We start from the raw sequence: 22,366 nt of genomic DNA, 5'->3' as shown, positions 1-22,366 counted from the left end.
GCTGAAGGAAATAGTCTGTGCTGAGGACAAAAACCGCCCAGTTTAGAAACTGAAATCCAAGATGAAAGAATCACCTGGCCTTTTGAGCTGAGGCACTAAACCCCAATGCTTCAGAAACAGGCCCAGTGCCCATGCACTGGAGAGGAAAATGCATCATCTGCCTTCTGGCAGAGCCCTCCTGCATGCTGCAGGTTGGAGGCATTTCCAGCAGACATCTCCTGTCTGGGCTGGCTTTCACTCCAAGGTCTAAATGGCTTCTCCTTTCTTTGCTGCTGTTTTGTTTCTAGGGCTTTTGGAGAGGTTTGCAGAGCCATCGACACTGCCACAGGAAGACAGGTAAATGTCAAGAGCCCCTGCAGATTCTGCTGCTCTCCAGGGCTTTCCTCTCTCGTGTCAGCTGTGGCTGCAGCTGTGGCTAGAGCTGTGCTGCAAAGGCACAAGAAGCACAGACTGGTGCCAGCCTGCCAGCTGCATTTGGGACAGTCTTTGTCCTGCTCAGCTGCCAGAAGGAAGGCAAGGAGGGCAGCGGTTCCTTTCAGAGAAGGACGCTCTCCCTGGCTCTTAATTGCTCCAACAAAGGTGGTGCCTTGGAGCATCTCACTGCTCTCTGGGGCTACGGCTTCAGAGTCCTGAATTCCCATTTCTGGCTGCCAACAAATACATCTGAATGTTCCTGGCAGTTCCTTAGCCACCTGCAGTGCTGCACTTGGGAACTGCACGTAGGGAGAGATCTGCAAGGCGTCCCTAAAAGCCCCAAGCTCTGCCTATAGCCCAAGATGTATCCACAGAGTACCAAGGCACGCATTTCTTCCTCTGAAGTACAGACAGACAGAGAGTGTGCTCAGAGCTTTGGGGATGATAATTGACACACCATTTTTAACAAGTGGACAAGGCAAAATGTGGTCAGTGGCCACGTGTCCTGGAACTGGCCCCCAAAGGAGCAGAGAAATGAGCTGTAGGAATGTCAGTTCCTAATTACTCCTTTGTCTAATTACAAGGCACTTTGGCACGGCTTGGTGGTGTCATTGCAAAATCTCTCTCCCCATGTGTGTTTTGGTCTCATTCCACCAGCTTCTAAAGTTACTGATTTTCAATCTCATTCTAGGTGGCCATCAAGAAAATCTATCTTCGGGGACCGAGCGAGATGGAGGATATTGTTACTGAAATCACGGTCATGAAGAGGAATATGAGTCCCCATCTCGTCCATTATTTAGACGGGTGAGTGGTCGTGGTCTCATCCCATGAAGGTTTGTTTACATAGTAAAAGCATGCAAGGTTAAAACCCCACTTTGGACACTGGCAGAAAAGAAAGCTGGTAATTATTGCTTCATTATTATTTCTCTACTCATCTCCAATGGATGGGAAGAGAGTGCAGTTTGTCTCCATGAGTCATCCCTGCCTTTCCAACACATAGTTGAAAAATTGTTCAAAAACCTGCATCAACTCTACCACAAGAAGTCAGTACCTTGTAAGCTCACTGCCTCCATGTTGTCTCAGGATGGATTTTTTAAGGTTTCTTCAATGCTGATGAAGCATGCTAGAGAGGATTTCCCTTGGATTGTTGCCCCTCTTTTCCATGGCTGTCCATACCAGGAACACTAGGTGCTTATTTCCAGAAATATCACGGTGACAGGTTTTTCATCTTGGTTGTTACTAAACTGCACTTTTTGTTTGCTGGCCATCAGAGACATCTCCTTTTTCACAGATGTGCTGTTCTCCTTGAGACTGCACAGACTGCAAACAACCCACGGCCTGGAGGGAATGTCTTTAATTCTTTTAATTCTGTCCTTGTCACAAAGGGACCCAAAAACAAGAATCAAGCAAAGGAACCAACGAATGCATGTTCATCTGCATGGCCTTGTTTCCTTCTTTCAGCTACCTTGTGCATGAAGAACTGTGGCTGGTGATGGAGTACATGGATGGAGGCAGTCTTTATGACACAATCCAAAAGACTCGCCTGAGAGAAGATGAGATTGCCATCATCAGTCGGGAGGTCAGTCGGGGATCCCAGCTGTGCTTCCCAGAGCTTGGGCAGGATTGTCTGGGAAAGGGGCTCAGAACAGGAGTGATTCCGTGAGCCAGGCTTTGTTTCTGTGTGGCTGATATGCTCTGGGCAAGCAAGAGCCTCTCAGGTGAACTGCCTGCCAGTGCCCCTGCACTCACTGGACTCTGTTCCTGTCCTCTTCTCTCCTGCTGTTGCATTCTCACTCTGGCTCTTGTATTTGCTCTTCTCCATCTTGCCTCTCTAAACTTTGGCCTGTCTGCACTGCATTCCTTGCCTGTAAAAGCAAAGGTGGTGGTGGTGGTAGCATTTGAAAGGAACAGCAAAGAAGAAAGAGAGACTCATTTCTCTGAGTCCTCAGCTGGAAAGGTTAGCAGTGCAGCCAGAATGCTCTGTACTTCTGAGCACATCCACTGCAGCAGCAGTCATCCTGGCTGGTTTGCAGGGCAGAGTCTACACCAGCAGTTGCTGTTGCTCTTTGGCAAGCTGACATGCCTTTCTTTAGAAAGGTGCTGCTCTGCCTGTGTTGGAGCAGCGAGCTCTTGCCCTCAATGGCACTGTCTTCTGCCATTACTCCTCATTCCCCTGGAGAGGGAATCTTGGAGAGCTCTTTCCTTTGTTGTGTGATGAAATCACATCACTGATTTTTGCCCTCCTGTTTCTGGTTTCTCTCTCAGTGCCTGCAAGGACTGCATTTTCTCCATTCCAACCACGTGATGCACAGAGATTTGAAGAGCCTCAACATTCTCCTCAAAACGGATGGCTCTGTCAAGCTGGGTCAGTATATTCTTGGGCAGGTGCAGCGTTCCAGGGATATGTGGGCTGTGGGGCTGCTTTTGAGTGAGTGCCAGCCCCCCCAAAATGGTGCTGGTGGCAGTGCAGGGAGCCTGTTGTGAGCTGACCACGCGGGTGCAACGTGCACAGACCTATGGCAAGGATCGAGCAGTGCACAGTGGCATTGCTCTGTGCGTGTCCCTTCCAGAGGGAGGGAGCTACATGTCTAAAGTTTGAAAAGCCCCTTCTGGAGGCCGTGTAAAAAATGTGGGGATTTTTGAAGCAGCCAGCACCATATTTCCTTGGCTAAAGTCCTGAGGAAACAGAGCAGGGACAGTTGTCCAGGAGATTCAAGAGCACATTCTCAAACTTCTACCGGGAAATTCTTTTGCGTGCTTTCCTAATTGCACAGGATTCAAATAAAAACGGTCGTTTGCTTTCTCCCCAGCTGATTTTGGCCTCTCTGCTCAACTCACCCCTGAGCAGAGTAGACGGAGATCGGTGGTCGGGACTCTTCAGTGGATGGCACCTGAAGTGAACGGTGAACCCTATGGCCCCAAAGTGGACATATGGTCTTTGGGAATCGTGGTCATTGAAATGGTGGAAGGAGAAGCTCCTGACTGGGAGGAAAATTCTGCCATGGTAAGGTGTAAATACTCTCTGATCCCGCTGTCTTTCTCCCCCATCCCACGTTCTGTGTGCCATTGGACAAAATGCCATTGCCATCCGCTGGAACTACTTCCACCACAGTCCCTTTCTGAAAATGTCCCTGCAGCACATCAGCATCTGCTGGGGTTTTGGTTGCATCCGTGGGGGAACTCAAGCCTTAGCCCAGGCAAACAATCTCCCTTCTCAGGCAACATTGGGCTTTGGCTTAGAAGTCGTTCCAGCTCTTTTGGCTTTGTAGACGTCCCTAATAGCAGCAAACAAGCATCTTAGAAGTGGTGTTATCTTTCCTGAAATGAAGGAAAGTAACCCAAACCCAAGAAAGTTTAGAAAACAGTGGTTTGGAGAGAAGAAGTGCACCCCCGTTCTTCTCACAAGGAAATTTGCCTGAAACCTTGACAAGAGGCTGTGAAGGCCACAGAGTCTGTTGTGCTTCTTGTGCGGTGCTGCTGAAACACTTAGTGACCGTCTTTCTTTCCTAACCCAAGCCGCCACCTCCATGTCACCAACATGAAGCCTGGCCATGTGGAGAGCCTGCCAAACCCACCCCTTTGTTTCCTGGCACTTTCTAGGATGACCATACCATTAATGCATTGACTTGAGGATCCAAATGAGCAGAGGGCTACCACATGGATGGTGTTTCTCCCTCTTCTGCTTTGGCCACCAAAATTTTCCTTTTGCTGCCTAAGGGAAGCTGAAATTTGCAGTCTGATGAGAGACGGAGGTGCAGGTGTTTCCTGTGTGCCCAAAGAGGCATTTTCGTCCCAAGACATTTGTGCATGCATCTTCATGTGTCTGTGTGGAAGATGGGATTCCAAATGCTTGTTTCCTTACCTGAGGAATAACTGAGGGATTTCCTTTCTTTGCTTGCAATTCCCATTGTTTTCAAGAACCAAGGAAAAAGCTAGATGCCTTTGGTTTGATGGCAGCTGTGCTTAAGGGACCAACAAGTGCTGCAGAGATGCTTTTCATGTAATTATCTTTGGAAATAGTAGAGTGAGTTAGTAGAGCAAAGTCCCTCTTCCAACTAGCCTGTCAAGCTGCTCAGGTGAATCCTCAGAGAAGGAAACCTGCTTTTGCTGCTATTGTTTTCACTAACAAGGTCAGTCAATGAAATCAGCTGCCAAGGCAAGATCTGCTGGATGCTGGAAAAGCAGTGGCTGCATTGGGCTATAGGTGTTTTGTTGGTCCAGGAAAGTCATCTCTGCCTCTGTGCCACAGCAGAAAGTGCCACTGCAGAGTGCAGCTTCAACCGTGGCATCTGGGAGAGCAGTTCCAGACGTGAAAGAAGCAGGTGAGAAACTCGTTTTTCCTTTTTCTCCAGGCTCGACTCCTGAAAGCCACCAAAGGGATCCCAAAGCTGCAGCAGCCCAAGCTCTGCTCACCTTTGCTGCGTGACTTCCTGAGCTGCTGCCTGCAGAGAGACGAGGAGCGGCGCTGGTCTGCCAAGGAGCTGCTGCAGGTAAAATGCCAAGGGGCTGCAGGGGAAACAGTGTCCCAGGGACGGGCTCCTCCTGCACTGAACGGCCAGGCATCAGGGGAGCCTCCTCCTCTTCACCTCCACTCTTGGTGCTGTTCAAATGAGAACAGTCAGGAATCCTAGACTGGGCTGGGCTGGCAGGGGCCTGTAAAGCTCAGCTGCTCCAAGTGCCCTGCAATATGACCAGGGGCGTCTTTAAAGAGATCAGGATGCTCAGACCTGAGATATTTCCAGGCCTGGGGCACTTAGCAGCTCTTGCAGCAAGCTGTGCCAATGTGGCCCCACTGTTGCTCCTTAGACCTACTCTGATTCAATCTCCTTTTCCTTTGAAAAATATTGCCCTGCCTTTGAGGCTCTTAGCTTGCAAAGTAATGGCTCATTCTTGGTTTCTTTTTTTCTTTGTGCAGCATCCATTTATAACATCAGCGAAGCCTGTGTCCAGCCTGGTGCCACTGATCACTTCAGTGAAAGAGTGGAAGGAGGAGACAGGAATCAGACAACTGTTTTCTCCAACACCACTATAGAGAAGGATTGTAGAATAGGACTGCAGAGTAGGATTGCAGCTAGGACAGTGGAGTAGGATTGTAGCATAGGATTGGAAATAAAGTTTGTGAAACCTCAACTCGTTTCAAAGATTCTCCTCCTTCTGAGCCTCTGAGAAAGCTCAACATTTTCTTCTGAAGTGTCAGTTTTTTCTTAGAGGTGGAGAGTGACATTGATGGCTTCTTTGGTACAGTTGGAAAGTGGGGAAGGCTCTCCCGAGGGGAAGCGTGGCCGTGCTGGGCACAGCACAGACCGGTGGCATCAGCCGTCCGGAGCGTGCACAGGAGCAGAGAAAGGCAAACCACAGCCGAGGGCTGCAGGCCTGGCTGAGGATTGCCACCCTTGTGCCGGCTGCCCTCCTACTCCTGGCCAAGGTGAGCAGTGTGTGCAGCGCTCTGGGCACAGGGGAGGGAGCCGGGCTGCTCCGCAGGCTCCGGCACAGGGCAGCCTCCTTCAGGCACGGCGCTTCTGCCGGGGGAAGCGAGGCCAGCGGCAGGCAGGGACAGCTTGTCAGGTCACATCTGCAGGAGCCGGGGCCTCACACGGCTCTGGGAGGAAGCGCCTGCAGTGCTGGAGTTGTGCACTGAGCCAGAGCAAAGGGGTGAAATGCAGAGTGTTCTGCAGAAATATTCCGGGGCGCCAGGCCAGCCTGCTTTGTGCTCTCTGGCACACAGCAAGCACTGTGCAATGCAGCCCTGAGCTGCTGGGAGAGGGGTGTTAGAAAGGAGCCAGCTCTTAGATGAAATTAAATGGGGAAAAAGTCCTCAAAGCCAAAGAGAACTGTTTCTTAGGAAGGATTCCCCTGAGCTGGGTGTGTATCTCCCTCTCCCAAGAGCCAAACACACACACAACACACACACAGAAAATGCTGCTTTTTTATTGCCTTTCCCAGCCCAGGGCGAACCGTGTCCCCTTTCCCTTTGGCCGGGAAATAGGAAACTTGTATTCTGTCCCCACCGCCTCCTTTTCTGTTCCCTCCCCTCTTCTCCTACTTCCCTTTTGGTTTGGTCTTCACGCTGGCCCCTCTCCCACCTCACAGCAACACCCAACAAATCAACTAGAACCAATCCAAACCCTAAATAACAACCCCAAGAACCAACAGCTTTCGTTCCTTCTTCTAATAACCCTGCAGCTGCAGCAAAATATTACCTCCTATCTCACTGAGGGAATCGGGCATGAGCCTGTGGCTCGTGCTTGAGCAGTGAACTGATTTGGAAGGGAGCAGAAGGGTTTCAGTAGGCAGTTTGTGTTTTTCTTCTGAATTGCTGAAGGAAAGACACACTCTGGCTTCAGTCAGCAAAAACATTTTCAAGGTGCATTGAGGACATGCTTGTGAGCAATTCCCAGAGAAGGCAGGTTTTGAGAAAATGTTGAACTGTAACAAATTGTGAATTCCCTTTGCATTAACAGAGTGTTGAGCCCTCTATTCCCCCAGTGCAGTGATTGATGTGTGCAAGTGGCTACCTTAGCCTTGAGAATAGGGTAGTCTTCCTAAGAATGTAGCTGGAATGCATTCAAGGGGAAAAGAGTGGTTGTAGGAGGCTCTTGAGCATCAGAGGAGAATTGCAGGAATGGGATGTTCCCCAAATGACCACCCGGGACTCTAAAGAGAGCCCTACTCTCCTGTCAGTAACTTCTGAGAAGTGGTTTAAATATGTCAACTAATTTGAGGGAATGTTTAGCCTGTGAGTTTCAGCAAAGTAATGAGTAGGTCTTATTTCCATGGTTACAAATGAGTAGGTGGGATTTCTGGCTGAGCACGTGTTAGGAAAGTGATTCCCCACGCACCCAGCACTGAAATAAAGTCATGCCTCCTTTCTCACACCGAGCTGGCACCAGGGATCGGAGCCCTTCTTGGTAACTTTGATTTTAGTTGCTTCTATTGAAAGGTGAAAATGAAACCTTTTCCAGCTGTTCCCCTCGGGTTTACATTTCTGGGGGCCAAAGCTCTGTGCTGCAGGTGGCCCGGGTGTGTGCAGAGCAATGCAGCCTCCACAAAGCCCTTGGTTTCCCCACAAGTCGTCATGATTTGTTGCCAGGTGTGCCCAGCTGTGGCAGGAGAAAGAGCCCGCAGTGCAGTGGGCGCCGTGCCCTGCCCAGCCAGGGCTCTCTGGCACAGAGGAGCAGCAGCAGCACCTTTCAACCCACTCCTGCCTTGGCCTCACCTGGGACACAGAAGCCTCTGGAAATCAGCACCACCTGGCCCCTTCCCAGCCTGGAGCAGCTCCTGCTGGTGGGCACATCCTGCACTTCTGCTGCTTCCGAACAGGAATCAAGGCACAGGGGGAGACGGACATACAGAGAAGCCCTGGGCTACTGCAATAAATGGGCAAATGCATGGGGGAATGTGTTAGGAATCATTTCAGCTGTCATGCCAATCCTGCCTTCGCTCCTTTTCTCCCTTCACCTTTCCTGTTCTTTTCCCTCTCACATTTCCACTCCTTCCCCCTCTCGAGTCTCACAGTTTTCCTGTCATGTTTGCCTCCCAAGTTTTACTTCTTTTCCCCACCCTTTTCAGCTCCCTTTCCTCACACTTTGCCTCTCACACTTCCCCAACTTCCCGCTTTTTCCTGCTTTTTTGTTCTCGCATGATTCTCACAATTTTCCCCTCACTTACCCTGCCCTTTTCTCCCCTCATGCTTTTCTCCTTTCCTCAGTCATTTTTCTCCAAGTTGTCTCCTCATGTTTCTCACTTTTGCCCTCATGTTTCCCAGGCTTTCCCTCTTACATTTCTCCCACTTTTCCCCTCACGTTTATCATTCTTTCCCCATCATGTTGCTTATACTTTTCCTCTAGCATTTTGTGCCCTTTTTTCACTCCTGTTTTCTGTCACTTTTCCCATCCAACTTCCCACGCTTTTTTTCCCCCTAATGTTTTGTGCCTTTTTCTGCCCTTCGGTTTCTCCCTCTTTTCCCCTCAGGATTCTCACAATGTTCCCCTCACATTTGCTGCCTGTTTCTCTCTCTCTGCCAGTAATTTTCTCACTCTCTTCCCCTCACATTTCCCTCCATTTTTTCCTCTATGTTTTTCAGCCTTCCCTGATCATGTTTCTTAGAATTTTCCCGTCATATGTCCTGCCTTTTCCTCCTCTCACCTTCCTCTCCTATTTTCACTCACGTCTTCACCATTTTCCCCTCAGTTTTCTCAGCCTTTCCCACTCAGGTTTCCTTCCCTTTTCCTCCCTCACACTTCCCTCCTTTTTCCACTCCCATTTCTCACACTTGTCACCTCATGTTTTCTGCCTTTTTTTCCCTCACATTTCTTAACCCACTGCTTCCTGTCAGTGACTCTTCCTCTTCAGTAGTTGATGAGCTTCTTTTCTTCTTTCCTGCAATCCCCTCCTCCAAAGAATGGGTGCCAGAGCGGCGCTCCAAGAAGCCCCTGCCCGTGTGTCTGCTGAACAGAATGGCTGTGCTCGACTTGAACAATCTCGTGAAGAACAACCTGAACTGCAGTGGACTTTCAATTCCCTCTAGTCTTCATAGTGTTCTAAAGAAATGGGTACCCTGAGGGATACATGTCGCAGGTGAGCAGCCGCTGCACCATCTGCCTCAAGCAGATCCCATCTCCGTTTTCATCACCTCACACTCACTGTGACTCCTGCCTGGACGAAACCACTTGTGATGCTGCTTGGTGCTAATTGGAGTCCATGTGTACAAGAAGTGCTTTTAGCCCTCTTTCAAAAAAAAAAAAAAAAAAAAAAAAAAAAAAAAAAAAAAGAAGTTTTTATTTTAAAATGTTCAATGCCTGGAGTTTCGTTCTATTTTCACCTCTTTGAATTGCCTTGACATCAAAGTACTGCCAGTTGGCGTTCCAAACTGGCTGGTCTATGTTTGTGTGCACAGAGCAAAGGTGCCAGACCGTGTCCTTTTCCCCGGTGTCCGTTAATGTCCATTCCAACAGACACTGCAGGGGGGCTCAGCCTGCCCCACACAGGATGGCAGCCAGAGGGCTGAGGCTGCGCCTCCTAGTGAGATCAGCCGCCCTGGCAGCCCGGCCCCAGCCGCCATCTTGTGTGTGGTTCTCCAGCCCTGGCCGCCATCTTGTGTGTGGCTCCCTCAGCCCTGGCCGCCATCTTTTGCACTGACCTAGTCCAGCTCTTAAGCGAATGCGTTGCTGTTGTGTCGGCAGTCAGGGTCCGCCCCAAAGACACCAACACCAGCAGGACAGGCTACAGGGAATGGCACGGGTTTGGCTCAAAGCAGCCAGTCCTGACTTGTCACTGTCCTTTATCCATGAACATGTCCCCATATGCAGCCACAGCAAATGTCCAACAGCAGCTCCATCAGCCACTTCCTCCCGCTGGCGTTGGCAGACACGCGGCAGCTGCAGCTCCTGCACTTCTGCCTCTTCCTGGGCATCTCCCTGGCTGCCCTCCTGGGCCACGGCCTGGTCACCAGCGCCGTAGCCTGTGGCCACCACCTGCACAGCCCCATGTTCTTCTTCCTGCTCAACCTGGCCCTCAGCGACCTGGGCTCCATCTGCACCACTGTCCGCAAAGCCATGCACAATTCCCTCTGGGACACCAGGACCATCTCCTACGCAGGATGTGCTGCACTGCGGAGGATTTCGGCGAGGGAAGAATGCAATCAATCAATATGATTGGTAAAGCATTGTTCAACTTTATTGCTCATAACATCCGTTCTTATACTTTTGCCCGAAGCGTTCAGCATACTTGTCAAATTATAGTTGGTTAGCATACACTACTCATCTATACTTGATTGGCTATATCAAGCGTGAGAAGGTTCCTCCTCTTGGCATGCTGAAAACTTTGTATACGTGCTTACTGCTACGCTCTATTAACCACAAGTTCTTTTATCTTTGGCCTGTGTCCGTGCTTACTGCTGTCCCAAGGACAGCTTGTCTCAGCAGCGCGTAGGCTGCTGGCACTTGGTATCGGGCCATAAGGCCTCTAATTATCCGTGGCCTTGCTCTGCTAACTGTTCTTCAACACCTGCGTTCCAGAGGAAATTAAAAATCTATGAGTTCTTCACCTTATTAAGCTATAAAATAAACTAAATGACAGTCACAGTAGCTTTAGTTATTAGGCCCATGTTTAGATAAGGGCCTGCAAATGGAAGGAATACAGCCACAACCACATGTCATCCAAACCAGGCTAAGTTAGACTACATGATGCAGCCTAATGAGGTTTTTATATCCAACGCACACAAAAGAAAGTACTAGGTTAGTTAAGAACTGCTATTTCTCTTCCCTTTTCTTTTCTCAGTGCCCTCAAGCCCCACACTTGGGCGCCAAAATCTGTCTTGGTTTGGGAAGACAGGTATTTTCCAGGTAAAATTACAATCAGAGGCTCTTTGGCAAAGATTTGGGAAATAGGAATAGCAGTTCTTTACTAGTATGTAATACAAAGCAAACAAACACAACCCCCCCCCCCCCCCCCCCACCAAACAACTACAGCATTAATGACAAACGACAACAGGACTAAGAACTTTGAGGGCTTTGTTTCACAAAACCCAGGGCAGTTTGGTTTCGGTGTCCCTGCAGGATCCTCAGAGCACCAAGCTGAAACAGTGGAAAAGTCCCGGGCTGATAGCTGGGATGGCAGAGTGTCCCGGCAGGCAGGGGCAGGATGTCCCGGCAGCGCAGGGGGTGCAGGGTCACGCTGCAGCAAGAGGAGCAGCGCCGAAGAAGCCGAAGGCGAGGCCGTGCCTGGACCAGCTCCCGCGGGTGGCAGGGAAAACTCAGGATTCAGGCCAAACCAGTGATAGTAGATTTCTTAGGACTGGATCCCTTTGGCCACACAGTGAAACTCATCTAGCCAGCAACAGCCGTTCTCTCTCTCCCCGAAGGCCGGAAAAAAGAAAAGCCCGCTGCTGCCTCAAGCTTTGTTTTTTACCTGCGTTATCTCCCCCTTCCACCTTTGCCCACCACTGTTTCGGTTAAGTACTCTCAAGTATCCAACACTTGGTCTCCTTGGCAACTTGTGGGGAAAAAAATCTTAAGAGAGAAAAGGAACAAACCTAACCCCCAACACCAGCTCAGGTGAATCCTTCCTAAGAAAAAGTCCTCTTTGGCTTTGAGGACTTTGTACCCATTTAATTTCATCTAAGAGCTGGCTCCTTTCTAACACCCCTCTTCCAGCAGCTCAGGGCTGCATTGCACAGTGCTTGCTGTGTGCCAGAGAGCTCAAAGCAGGCTGGCCTGGTGCCCCGGAATATTTCTGCAGAACACTCTGCATTTCATCCCTTTGCTCTGGCTCAGTGCACAACTCCAGGACTGCAGGCGCTTCCTCCCAGAGCTGCGTGAGGCCCCGGCTCCTGCAGATGTGACCTGACAAGCTGTCCCTGCCTGCAGCTGGCCTCGTCCTTTGGTTCTGCCTGCAAATGCCACTGCCCTTTCTGCCTCAAACACAAGTGCCACAGCTGGGTAAAACCCAGCCCCTGGGCCATATTCCAAAGGCACTGCGGTCCGGAGAGCATGACGAAAGAAGAGCCTACTCCCCCTTCAAACCGTACCAAAGAAGGCATCAATGTCACTTTCCACCTCTAAGCAAAAATGGACAGTTCAGAAGGAAATGTTGAGCATTCTCACAGGCTCAGAAGGAGGACAATCTTCAAAATGACTTGAGGTTTCAGAAACTTTATTTACAATCCTAGGCCAAAATACTACCCTACAGTCCTAGGCTAAAATCCTACTCTACAATCCTAGCTACAATCCTACTCTACAATCCTCCACAATGCTGGTGATGGAGGAAAATGTTTTTAAGTGACTGGTCCATTCCTGTCAACTCCTTCCACTTCTTAAATGTAAGGATGAGTGGCACCAGGCTGGATGTAGGCTTGGCTGATGTTACAAATGGATGCTGCACAAAGGAAAACAAAAAAGCCAAGAATGAACGATTACTTTCCAAGCTAAGAGCCCCAAAGGCAGGGTAATCTTTTTTTCAATGAAAAGGGGATTGAGTCAGAGTAGGTCTAAGGAGCAACAGTGGGACAACAGTGGCACAGCTTGCTGCAAGAGCTGCTAAGTGCCCCAGGCCTGGAAATATCTCAGGTCTGAGCATCCTGATCTCTTTAAAGACGCCCCTGCTCATTGCAGGGCACTTGGACCAGATGACCCTTACAGGTCCCTGCCAGCCCAGCCCAGTCTAGGATTCCTGGCTGTTCTCATTTGAACAGCACCAAGAGTGGAGGCGAGGAGGACGAGGCTCATCTGATGCCTGGCAGTTCAGTGCAGGAGGAGCCCGTCCCTGGGACACTGTTTCCCCTGCAGCCCCTTGGCATTTTACCTGCAGCAGCTCCTTGGCAGACCAGCGCCGCTCCTCGTCTCTCTGCAGGCAGCAGCTCAGGAAGTCACGCAGCAAAGGGGAGAGGAGCTTGGGCTGCCGCAGCTCTGGGATCCCTTTGGTGGCTATCAGGAATCGAGCCTGGAGAAAAAGGAAAGACGAGTCTCTCAGCTGCTTCTTTCACATCTGGAACTGCTCTCCCAGATCCCATTGTTTCAGCTGCACTCTGCAGGGGCTGTTTCTGCCGTGGCACAGAGGCAGAGATGACTTTCCTGGACCAACAAAAAACCCAAAGCCTGATGCAGTCACAGCTTTTCCAGCATCCAGCAGATCTTGCCCTGGCAGCTGATTTCATTGACTGACCTCCTTAGTGGAAACTACATCAGCAAAAGCACCTTTGCTTCTCTGAGGATTCACCTGACCAGCTTGACAGGCTAGTTGGAAGAGGGACTTTGCTCTGCTAACTCACTCTAGTATTTCCAAGGAGTATTACATGAAAAGCATCTCTGCAGCACTTGTTGGTCCCTTAAGCACAGCTGCTATAAAAGTCATCAAGCTTTTTCCTTGGTTCTTGAAAACAATGCTAATTAAAAGTAAAGAAAGGAAATCCCTCAGTTAAGGCAAGTTTCCCTGTGAGAAGAATGGGGGTACACTTCTCTCCAAACCACTGCTTTAGAAACTTTGTTGGGTTTGGGTTTCTTTCCTTCATTTCAGGAAAGATAACAGCAGCTCTAAGATGCTTGTTTCCTGTTAGTAGGGCCATCTACACAGCCAAAAGAGCTGGAACGACTTCTAAGCCAAAGCCAAATGTTGCCTGAGAAGGGAGATTGTCTGCCTGGGCTAAGGCTTGAGTTCCCTCATGGATGCAACCAAAACCCCAGCAGATGCTGATGTGCTGCAGGGACATTTTCAGAAAGGGACCATGGTGGAAGTAGTTCCAGCAGATGGCAATGGCATTTTGTCCAATGGCACACAGAACGTGGGATGGGGGAGAAAGACAGCGGGATCAGAGAGTATTTACACCTTACCACGAGAGGACCTTTATTCCCATAAGGAGGTTCTCCTTCCACCATTTCAATGCCCACAATTCCAAAAGACCATATGTCTGCTTTGGGGCCATAGGACTCAGCTTTTGCAATTTCAGGCGCCATCCACCAAGCAGTCCCGGTCACCGATCTCCGTCTACTCTGCTCATAGGTGAGTTGAGCAGAGAGGCCAGAATCAGCTGGGGAGAAAGCAAAAGACCGTTTTTATTTGAATCCTGTGCAATTAGGAAATCAAGGAAAAGAATTGCCCAGTTTAAGTTGGAGAATGTGCTGCTGAATCTCCTGGACAACTGTCCCTGCTCTGTTTCTTCAGGACTTTAGCCAAGGAAATATGGCATTGGCTGCTTCAAAAATCCCCACATTTTTTACACGGCCTCCAGCAGTGTCTTTTCTTCCCCTGAAGCTTTAGACTTGTAGCCCCCTCCCTCTGGAAGGGACACACACAGAGCAATGCCACTGTGCACTGCTCGATCCTTGCCATTGGTCTGTGCACGTTGCAACCACGTGGTCAGCTCACAACAGGCTCCCTGCACTGCCACCAGCACCATTTTGGGGGGGGCTGGCACTCACTCAAAAGCAGCCCCACAGCCCACATATCCCTGGAACGCTGCACCTGCCCAAGAATATACTGACCCAGCTTGACAGAGCCATCCGTTTTGAGGAGAATGTTGAGGCTCTTCACATCTCGGTGTATCACGTTGTTGGAATGGAGAAAATCCAGTCCTTGCAGGCACTGAGAGAGAAACCAGAAACGGGAGGGCAAAAATCAGTGATGTGATTTCATCACACAACAAAGGAAAGAGCTCTCCAAGATTCCCTCTCCAGGGGAATGAGGAGTAATGGCAGAAGACAGTGCCATTGAGGGCAAGAGCTCGCTGCTCCAACACAGGCAGAGCAGCACCTTTCTAAAGAAAGGCATGTCAGCTTGTCAAAGAGCAACAGCAACTGCTGGTGTAGACTCTGCCCTGCAAACCAGCCAGGACGACTGCTGCTGCAGTGGATGTGCTCAGAAGTACAGAGCATTCTGGCTGCACTGCTAACCTTTCCAGCTGAGGACTCAGAGAAATGAGTCTTTCTTCTTTGCTGCTCCTTTCAAACAGTGCCACCCCCACCTTTGCTTTTACAGGCAAGGAATGCAGTGCAGACAGGCCAAAGTTTAGAGAGGCAAGATGGAGAAGAGCAAATACAAGAGCCAGAGTGAGAATGCAACAGCAGGAGAGAAGAGGACAAGAACAGAGTCCAGTGAGTGCAGGGGCACTGGCAGGCAGTTCGCTTGAGATGCTCTTGCTTGCCCAGAGCATATCAGCCACACAGAAACAAAGCCTGGCTCACGGAATCACTCCTGTCCTGAGCCCCTTTCCCAGACAATACTGCCCAAGCCCTCGGAAAGCACAGATGGGATCCCTCACCTCTCGACTGATGGTTGCAATGTGGTGTTCACATATGCGAACCTCAGCGATGACATCATCCAGAGAGCCTCCATCCATGTACTCCATCACCAGCCAGAGTTCGTCGAGCACAAGGTAGCTGAAAGAAGGGAACAAGGCCATGCAGATGAACATGCATACATTGGTTTCTTTGCTTGATTCTTGTTTCCGGGTCCCTTTGTGACAAGGACAGAATTCAAGGAATAGACACGCCCTTCCGGCTGTGCATTGTTTACAGTCTGTGCAGTCTCAAGGAGAACAGCACATCTGTGAAAAAGGAGATATTTTAGATGGCCAGCAAGCAAAACGTACACTTTAGTATCAGCCAAGATGAAAAACCTGTCCCGCATGGTATTTCTGGAAAGGAGCACCTAGTGTTCCTGGCATGGCCAGCCCTGGAAAAGAGGGGCAACAATCCAAGGGAAATCCTCTCTAGCATGCTTCATCAGCGTTGAAGAAACTTGAAAAAATCAATCCTGAGACAACATGGAGGCAGTGAGCTTACAAGGTATTGACTTAGTATGGGAGGGTTGATTCAGGTTTTTGGCCAATGTTCCAACTCAGTGTTTGAAAGCCAGGGAAGACACATGCAGGCAAAATACACTCTCTTCCCATCCATTGGAGATGAGTAGAGAAATAATAATTAACTGATTATTAACAGCTCTATTTTCTGCCGGTGTCCAAAGTGGGGTTTTAACCTCACATGCCTTTACTATGTAAACAAACCTTCATGGGAAGAGACCATGACCACTCACCTGTCTAAATAATCCACAACGTGGGGACTCTTATTCTTCTTCATGACCATGATTTCATTAAGCGCTTGTTGATTCCTATTCAGTCCTTGAAGATTGATTTTCTTGATGGCCACCTAGAATGACACAGAAAATCAGTAACTTTAGAAGCTGGTGGAATGAGACCACAACACACATGGAGCGAGTGATTTTGCAATGACACAGGTGAGCTCTGCCAAAGTGCCTTGCGATTAGACAAAGGAGTAATTAGGAACTGACATTCCTACAGCTCATTTCTCTGCTCCTTTGTGGGCCAGTTCCAGGACACGTGGCCACTGACCACAATTTGCCTTGTCCACTTGTTAAAAATGGTGTGTCAACTCTCACCCCCCAAAGCTCTGAGCACACTCTCTGTTTCTCTGTCCGTACTTCAGAGGAAGAAATGCGTGCCTTGGTACTCTGTGGATACATCTCGGGCTATAGGCAGGGCTTGGGGCTTTTAGGGACGCCTTGCAGATCTCTCCCTACGTGCAGTTCCCAAGTGCAGCACTGCAGGTGGCTAAGGAACTGCCAGGAACATTCAGATGTATTTGCTGGCAGCCAGAAATGGGAATTCAGGACTCTGAAGCCGTAGCCCCAGAGAGCAGTGAGATGCTCCAAGGCACCACCTTTGTTGGAGCAATTGAGAGCCAGGGAGAGCGTCCTTCTCTGAAAGGAACTGCTGCCCTCCTTGCCTTCCTTCTGGCAGCTGAGCAGGACAAAGACTGTCCCAAATGCAGCTGGCAGGCTGGCACCAGTCTGTGCTTCTTGTGCCTTTGCAGCACAGCTCTAGCCACAGCTGCAGCCACAGCTGACACGAGAGAGGAAAGCCCTGGAGAGCAGCAGAATCTGCAGGGGCTCTTGACATTTACCTGTCTTCCTGTGGCAGTGTCGATGGCTCTGCAAACCTCTCCAAAAGCCCTAGAAACAAAACAGCAGCAAAGAAAGGAGAAGCCATTTAGACGTTGGAGTGAAAGCCAGCTCAGACAGGAGATGTCTGCTGGAAATGCCTCCAACCTGCAGCATGCAGGAGGGCTCTGCCAGAAGGTAGATGATGCATTTTCCTCTCCAGTGCATGGGCACTGAGCCTTTTTCTGAAGCATTGGGGTTTAGTGGCTCAGCTCCAAAGGCCAGGTGATTCTTTCATCTTGGATTTCAGTTTCTAAACTGGGCAGTTTTTATCCTGATCACACTATTTCCTTCAGCAAACTCTTGGGAAGAAATGTTCCTTCAGTTATCTCCCTGCTACAAAAAGGGGTGCTTGCTGTTTCTGGCAATGAAATCCAAGTGTCTTTGACAATTCCTTCTGACCACACTTCCAAATTCTGGCTGGTACTGAGAGATGGGGCAGACTAACCCCAGTGTCTGAATATGTTTGCATCTTGCCTGACTTCACCCTTGACAGATATTCCAGCAGCAAATCGTTGCCCCATGATTGCGTACAAGTAACTGTGGTTGGAGTCACCCTCTGCCAACAATTTCCTCTTCAATGTATTTCCTTCGGGGATTTTCCATGCTCGCCATTTGCCCTGAGGGAAACAAAATGCAAGATGTTCACTTGAAAGCAGAGATCCCACTATCCAAGAGATACAAAAGGCAGCCCTGCTGGGGCTCTACAGTCTGGGCTTCTGAGTCCTTTGTGGCCAGCTGGGTAACAACAACAACAACAACAATTGCAACAAGACAGGCAGCTCTGCAGTACAAGCAGGCCAGCACTGATTTCTACAGCCCTTTGAAGAGATGCCTTGGCAGAAAACAAAGCACAGGGAGATGCATTCCCAGGAGAGGAGGGCATCTTCCCCACCTTGCAGCAGTTTGCCAAAAGAATGCCTTTCCCTTTGTAAACCCAAGCAGCTCATGCTCTAACCAATCCCAAGGGGCCTTCAGCAGCAGGACCCTCACCCTTGATGAGCAGGCTGAGCTGGAAGACGCCCTTGCCCGTGGCCCACGTGAAGAACCACACTGCTTCTCCTCCCCCTGACAGCAGGGATCAGTCCCTGCCATTGCACTCGCCCTCTCAGCCCCGCACACGTGCCCAGCTTCCCGCAGCGGGCAAGGGCAGCAGGGACAGCAGTGCTCCTCAGGTGCCGGCGGGACACGGACAGCTGCCCAGAGGAGATGCTGACCCTCTGTGAGCCCAGCCCAGGCCACGCAGGAGCCGGCCCAGAGCAGGGGCTGCTGCCTCGAGGCAGCTCCGCGCTGCAGCGGCCGGCAGGCAGCGGGACTCTCCCAGCTAAGGAAGGCTCCAGCCTCGGCGCTCACACCAGCCCTCAGGGCCAGGGCAGCCACCGCCACAAAGCTGCCAAAGCCCAGGCACCAGCAATGTTGGGGGTTGGGTTTGTTCCTTCTTTCTCTTGGGAATTTTTTCCCCACGGGTTGCCAAGGGGACCGGGTGTTGGATACTTGAGAGTGCTTGGCTGAAACAAAGAGATGGACAAAAGGTAGAAGGAGGAGATAACGCAGGTAAAAGACACAGCTTGAGGCAGCTGCGTGCTTTTCTGCTTCCGGCGTTCGGGAGACGCGTGTCGGCCGCTCCTCGAGGATCTCAGCCGCCGCAAAGCCCGCCGAGCAGAAGCTGGGCCGCCGCTATTCTGCCTCGCCTTCGAGCTTCTTCGGCGCTGCTCCTCTTGCTGCAGCGTGACCCAGCACTCCCTGCGCTGCCGAGACATCCTGCCCCTGCCTGCCGGGACACCCTGCCATCCCAGCTACCAGCCCGGAACTTTTCCACTGTTCCAGCTTGGTGCTCTGAGGATCCTGCAGGGACACCGAAACCAAACTGCCCTGGGTTTTGTGAAACAAAGCCCTCAAGGTTCTTGGTACTGTTGTCGTTTGTCATTAATGCTGTAGTTGTTTAGTGAAGGGGGAGTTTTTTTTTGTGTTTGTTTGCTTTGTATTACATACTAGTAAAAAACTGCTATTCCTATTTCCCAAATCTTTGCCAAAGAGCCTCTGATTGTAATTTTACCTAGCAAATACCTGTCTTCCTAAACCAAGACAAGCACTGACAAGCAATGGCAAGAAGGCACGGCCACACCCAGCCCCTTCCAAGCTGGTGCCCCCACTGAGGACACGGCAGGATTGGCTTGGAGAGCAGACACACCCAGGTGCACATCAGTGCCCTTTTGTGCCAACAGGTGACGGGAGACAGAGAGTCAGCTGGGCTCTCTTCTCAGCCCCACCAGGTCTTATCTGAGGGCACAGGACCGGCAGCTGCTCTGGGCAAGAAGCAGCTTCAATGACTTGTGCTGTAGAATCACAAAGGGCTTGATGTGTTTTCCTAGAGACTGATCTGAGCAGGGCTTGGGCCAGTGGGTAGCATTCTAACAGTCATGGGAATGACTGGGAATCAGGTAGGAAAAAGTGTCATGGATCTGAGGAATATACAGCAGAGGGGCTCGAGGCTCACTCCTGAGAAATGCCTACAGTGCACTTTTATCTGATCATGCCCCAGGCCTATGTCTCTTGGATGTATGTTTCTAGGAACCAAACTAGGTTATTAAATACAGATTGTAATAAAAAGATCTGGTTTTTTTCGTTGGGGGCACAAAAAAACCAGCTCTTGCTCTCTGTTTCTGCTGTCACCTGATGTTCTTTCCAAAGAGTCCTCACTGACAAATATATATATTCTCATTAAAAAACCAGCAGATGTAGTAGTGGTAAATAAGAACAGTCATCAAAATGACGCCACTAAGACACATGGGGCAGAAGAGCTCCTTCAAGATGGAGAAAAAATCTCTACCCAAAAAAAATCCGGAAAAAACCCCAAACTAAAACCACAACCAAAAGACAAAATGCCAAAACCAATCAATTTCTGTGAAGGTTTTTTTTGCTCGGATGGCAGATGAGAAGTCAGGAGTCTAAGGAGAATTTAGGAAGCTGACTATTCTATCCAGTTTGGCCACTAGCACACAGGACTTGCCCAGATCATTTGCTAGCTCACAGCCTTCTGCTGATGCAAGGACAACCCCTGCTTCTGCCTTTAGCAGATGGGGAAGCTCAGGCAAACCCCAGGCACGTCCAAGCTGCCCTCAGAGGCAGCGGGAACACCCAGAGCACTCTCTTGCTGCCTTGGAGCACAGCCTCTCCTGTGGGGAGCCCTAAATGCTCCTGGGACACCAAAGTGAGGAGGATCATTGGGTCCAGCTGTGCTGACACGTGCACACAATACACTGTCCCTCAGAGAAGAAAGACACAAGACATACTCAGGAGCTCCAGGGACTCATCCTCATCATCCTCCATCTCCTGTTGCTGAGCAGAAGCCGTGTCAGTGCTGGAGATGAACGAACTGCCCGGCTTCCACTGCACAACTTGGCCAGCACTAGTGCCTTCAGGTGACACTGCTGCTCCTGCAGGTTCAACAGAAGAGCCTGTGGAGATCTGAGACAACAAAGGAGTTGGTGTCAGAAAGAAAAGTGGCTGGCAGAGATTAGCCCCAGATCCCATTTCAAATGCAAGCCCTTAGCAAGATGCTGTCAGCCACATGCAGGGCTCTGCCATGGGTTTGTTCTGATGTCCACTCCTCAAACTGGATGGCTCAAAGCCAAAGGCTGGTTTGACTGGAGTGCAAGGCCAGATTCATTGTCCATTTTCTCCAAAATGCATTTGCGTGGGTTTTCTGAAGGCAGACTGCCAAAATGACCATTCCACTTTCTCCCAAGGACGCTTTTCCCCCTCCAAGGGCTGCAGACACACTTGCAGCTCTTTGTTCAAATGTTCTACCTTCTCCCATGGAGTCCTCTTTTCTTCCGGCATCTTCTGAACATGCCCAACCGGCAGCGCTGCTGCTTGGGACAGTTTCTGTGCCTCACAGGAATCTTGGGCCTCCTTGCTGCCAGTCACTTGATGGAAATCTTTGCAGGCTGCCAGGCGAGATGTCAACACTTCCACCTCAAGTCAAAGAGAACAAAGCAGTCAGAGAGTCCAGCTTGTCCTTGTAAGCCAAGAGTCATCGACTGTGAGGAAAGGGAGAGGACCAGATTCACAAGGAATACAGACAGCTTCTTTCCAGATCCATCTGGGTCACCGTGTTCACCTGCAAGAACACCTCAAGAAACAAGGAGAGCAGGAAGAGGCCAGCAGGAATGCATTCAGATGACTGCTGGCCAAAAGGCCAAAGCACTAGTGCCACTGTGCAAGGCAGCAGCTGAGATTCAGCAGAGCAGGGAGTGTCCTTCAGAGTGCCTGTGACACACACTGGAGCAGGATGGCACTCAGAGGCATCACCCCACCCCCCTGCTGCTCTGCAGGGGAAAGGCAAGAAGGGCAGAAAGCACCAGGTTGGTGACTGCAGTGGCTATTGCTCATTCACTCACTTGTTTCTGTAGAGCCTCTCGCTTCTCAAGGAGGAGACAAATTTTCGCTCGGTCTTCTGCTAGAATCTCCATTTCTTCCTCCAGCCTCTTCTCCCGTGCCTTGATCCTAGCCCGAGTTTTCTGCAGCTCTGCCTGCAGCTTGTCTCCAAAGTTCCGTAAAGAACAGGAGACAGAACCTTCCATCAGGGGAGTGGCTACTACTCCTCCGCTTACATGGTTTTGTTGATTGCCCCTCTCCTGATGGAGTTTCCATTGATCCTCAGTTCTTCTGATGTCTTCCCTGCTCTTCCTCCTCGCTGCCATCGTGTCACTCAGAGGTTTGGGCGGCTCTGCTTGTGCCTCTGCCTCCACGTTCTGTACACACAAATGCAGAGCAAGTGACTGGGAGATGCCATCAGGCTCAGCTTTTTCCTTTTTCAGCGTACAAATCATATTCATTCAGCCACTTCTTTCTGCTTCCCTGCCCACCTCTGCTTCCATTGTAACCCTCCTGTCCCAGTGCTGATCTCTGCAGATGACAAGGCTCTGTGCTTTCAGTGCCTGGGGGACTCCTGGCCTCCTCAGTCCCAAGAGCTCCATTGAATTCCCCTCTCCCTGCCCTTCACTCTGTCCCACTGTGACACTAGCAGTACAATCAGCCTCCATCTGGGGCTGAAGCTCCAACAGCCTCTTCGGAAGCTGACAGGGAACGTGTCTTTTGCCACACAAGAGAAGAGTGGCCCCCCAAAGATTCACGGACAACACATCATCTCTTAGCAGCTTATTAAAAGCCAAAAGACAGGTGGACTCCGAGTGCCTTCCAGCTCTGCTACTGACTGCTCTGCCTGAAGAGGCAAAAGAACAACCTGGCAACAAAGGCACCAAAATCCCTGTCTTCAAACAGCAACTCCACGTCCCCAGTGTGTCTCTGAAATGCTCCCGGGTAAGCACAGCCAAGAAGCTCATGGGGACAAACCACCTCAAAGAGCTTGTGTTCTCAGATCAAGACTTTTGGTGCCTGTGGGTACTTGGCACGTCTGTGGAGGGGGACAGGTGTCCCCAGACCACAGCGTCCCCTACGTATCCACCAAGGCTGAGCACAGTGCCTTTGACATGCTCCC

Source organism: Chamaea fasciata, unplaced genomic scaffold, assembly GCF_029207755.1.
Source record: "Chamaea fasciata isolate MVZ Bird 193981 ecotype frontalis unplaced genomic scaffold, bChaFas1.0.hap1 SCAF_10, whole genome shotgun sequence".
NCBI lineage: Eukaryota > Metazoa > Chordata > Aves > Passeriformes > Sylviidae > Chamaea > Chamaea fasciata.
The sequence above is the reverse complement of the archived record's forward strand: the minus strand, read 5'-3'. Positions refer to the sequence as shown.